Raw genomic sequence first — 3,773 nt, 5'->3', positions numbered from 1 at the left:
ATTTCTGATGCATTATTAATAATAATTCACCTTGCAGCCTAGGCTGTATGGATTTAATGGAGCAGTTTAAGCTATAAACTTCTTGGTTTTCAGATCGATCTTAGAGCCATGTGAGTAAAAGGAGGTCTCTTTTAAGTGATTTTATCATATCATCACTCTTTACTTTTTCTTCGATTATACTGAATTAGCTTGGCCTATTCTGTTCTGAATTAGCAGCAAGGTGCCATTAAATCTCCAAATTGTGTAATTTCTAACTTCACATTCCAATAAAGAAGGGAAAAAGCTAATAAACCCCTGTAAAAGTCATTTGGGTTAGTTTGAAAGTATAGTACCTTAAAGCTGAAAGCAGATGTTAAGCATTTTAAGAAATAGTCTTTTCTAGGGCAGCTCCACACACAAAATAGTGTGTGGAACCTAACTGATTTCACTATGAATTTTGCAAAGTGGACAGAGGGGTAGGCACATTTTAGTCTGTGCATGGCCACTCCCAGTTAGCCTTTGGCTCTAACCCTGGGCTAGGAAGATTGGGGTTTTTTTGCTAGCTACAACTAGATATTGAAGGGACAAACATGATCTTGTTATTCTTTCATTGAGTAAGCTAGACAGCTCTCAGCAAATTAGGGATTCTCAAGAATGATAAACAAAACTTTGAGATTCATAGTTTTCACAGTAAAGCAGTCCAATTTTTACTATAGGCTACTCGAACTGAAGTCTCCGCAGAGTTGTTTTGACTTAAGGCAAAAAAAAAAAAAAATGTAACCATAAAGATTTAAGGCAACAATTTTTCCTTTAGCTCCCAGAATCCTTATTTAACATGTCAATCTTTGTTATCACCATATTAGCCTTCTGTACAAGCCATTAAGGACACATGCTGCTCATGTGACATTTGTGTTATTTACTTCCGCCACTGTGGGGCACACTTGGGCAACTTTGAGATGGATTTACATTCAATTTATAATGGGATCTGTCAGATTTATTACGAAATTTCTTTATTTTGGTTTTCACTTTCCTCTGTGGTATAAAACTGCATCTGATAAAATCATGTTACTCAAACTAAGCACCTTCCAGGTACTAACTGTCTAGTGTTTTTGATGATTGCATGGAAGCCTTTCTTGCTTTTGTTTAAATGTTCACGTGATTTAAAATGGAAGAGGGTTTATTATACCACTTAACAAATTGTTTTTCTCGATGCAGCCTTGACAAACCTTCAAACAGCCATTTGATTATTACTACCGCAGCAAGATTTGCCTCTCATAGAAAAGGGTTTGTTGGCTGTGTCAAATACTGAACAGTACACAAGAGAATAATCAGTAGTTACATTGATTGGAAGAAAACACAAAGCTAATAACAACAATAATATCACAATATTATTCCAGGGTTATGCATTTTGATAATAACTATGTAGGCCCACTGCAACATAGTGATTCCCTCAGATGAGTATGAACTATAATACTGCGGTTATTTGAAACATCAGTCTTAAACCCTCAAGGGTTAGGTATAGAAAACAAACATTTTTTTCCTTGTCATTAATGAAATTTCACCATTACCAAAAAAAAAAAATCTACAAATTTTTATCTTAACTGTTACCCGCCGCTCTATACCACAAAAGCAATTTGCAAAAAGGACATGATAACACACAACTTCTGATTGGGCTGTAAAAATGGCTAACCAAAGCCATGACCTCACTGCTATAAAGCCCCAAAATAAGATGTTATCTATTTGGTTTTAGGTCAAACGTACACAAAAAGAAAACTAGGCACTCCTCGTTTGAGTACAATCCTTTTCCTTCTTAAAACAATCATCAAGTGGTTTCCAAAATGGTTATGACGAAATACAACCAAACAAAAAAACAACAGTTGATGGGGTTTTTACAGAGACAGTGAAATATATTTTGCTATTAAACACCTCTATAGCCAGTCCAACAAACTGAGGTAAACTCTCTGGCTGTTTGCACACAGATCTGGCAGAAAAACTTCACCCTGGATGCGTGAGACAAAATGCCCAATCTGACGACATGTGTAAAGGCGTCAAGAAAAGGGCTTTGATTGTAGGATAATATATTTGGAGTCACAAGTGATGTGCCGCTAGGGCTGATTTGCCGAAAATGCTGTGTGACTCTAGTGCGACAAGTGGCATTTTAACTAAGAAAAAAAAACTGCATGGAGGAGGTAGAGGACTTGGGAGGAGGTAAGGAGTTTGTGGAGGAACAGCGTTTATGAGGTAGCCTTTTGCTGTAAACAAAAAAAAACTTTTGCGGTAAAAGAAAAACTCATTAAAACTGGGAAGGAAGACCAGGAAGTCTGTGGCAACATTAGGGAACGTCTTGCACAACACCTCAGTATAACAGAGATCTAAAGTTGAGGTCATCAAAAAATAAAAATAAAAAGAAATAAAATAAAATTATGTATATACAAACAAAAAGAAATGCACAGCTATGTATAACTCAAGAGGTAGTTGCTAATAGTACATCAATCGGTTACATATGTTTCTTCGTCATTGCTTAACAGAGTTTGTTGAGAAAGTCAGTGGATGATTCCCAAAAGAATAAAATACACTTTTTTGGTTAATTCCCTGAGAACAGTTCATCATCCTGAGAGAAATTGTGTGTAAAAATGTAAAAATACATCATATAAAAAGATGTTTCCATAGAGTTTCGAGCATGGGCTGTGCTCCTTCTGTGGTTTGGTCATTCACTTCTTCTTTTTTTATCTCTGTCATGCTGCATTGTTGAGATTTGATCTTTAACACACGCACACATTCAAATACACTGTACATTAAATAAAAAAAATAAAATAACAACAACAACAACTGCTCTAATGCGCTTTCAGCAATAAGTTCCTCTTATTTGAAAGAGCGAGGATAGCAAGCACTTCAGCAAGTCTTAACATTAAATGCCTTCAAAAACAAAATAAAGCCACACTCTTTGGTATGGAAATATACCAAAAAATGTTGCTTGTCTACTTAGAGCTTTTAAAAACACACACGCTAGTTTGATATAATCGTACAAAGTTATTTGATTTGTCAGAACATTAAGATACAACTCCAAAGCGACTCAACTTGAATTGTGTGAGGAGTCGACTTCAGATAAGCTCTTTTCACATTCAGTATGGTCAGAGAAGAGTTGTTAGGTCACAAATAAGTGCCACTAAAGCCATGCTTGGGATTCAAGTTATACCAAAAGCAGCACTCTTATTCTCTCTCTCTCTCTCTCTCTCTCTCTCTCTCTCTCTCTCTCTCTCTCTCTCCTTTTTTTTGTTTCAGTGAGTTTGAAGCAGCAGCAGTGATGTCACCTCATCCCAAAGAGGACTGCGCATTAACCTGGCTGGTGCTGGCTAACAAATGGTAGGCACAGATGGAAGAGGAACAGGTGGTTCGATCTTACTGTAACACGGCTGGGAGAGCAAACAGCTTGACATTCATTTTTCAAGAAGGATAGTTAGTGAGGTATTAAATAAATAAGGTACAAAGATAGTATAATGGTCTGGTACTACACCTGTAACAAAACGGTGAGCTTTTGTGCTGTATCAAAGGCGATTTCTGAGTATCTGATTTAGCAAATAAGGGAAAATATGGAGTTTGGGTGTTTTTTTTAAAGTCAGTTTGATTTGTCATGAATGAAAATGGTTAAATAGAGAGAGAGTTTTCACACACCAACAAAGCATCTCATGCAATATACACCTATAGATCAGAGCTAATTCCTTATAAATGCATTACTTAAAGTTAATAGAATTTTAATTATATCTTGTGACTTTACATATACATATATATATATA

The sequence above is a fragment of the Haplochromis burtoni genome, unplaced genomic scaffold (assembly GCF_018398535.1).
Source record: "Haplochromis burtoni strain Fernald_Lab_line unplaced genomic scaffold, NCSU_Asbu1 Contig_47, whole genome shotgun sequence".
Classification (NCBI taxonomy): domain Eukaryota; kingdom Metazoa; phylum Chordata; class Actinopteri; order Cichliformes; family Cichlidae; genus Haplochromis; species Haplochromis burtoni.
This window is presented reverse-complemented; position numbering follows the sequence as displayed.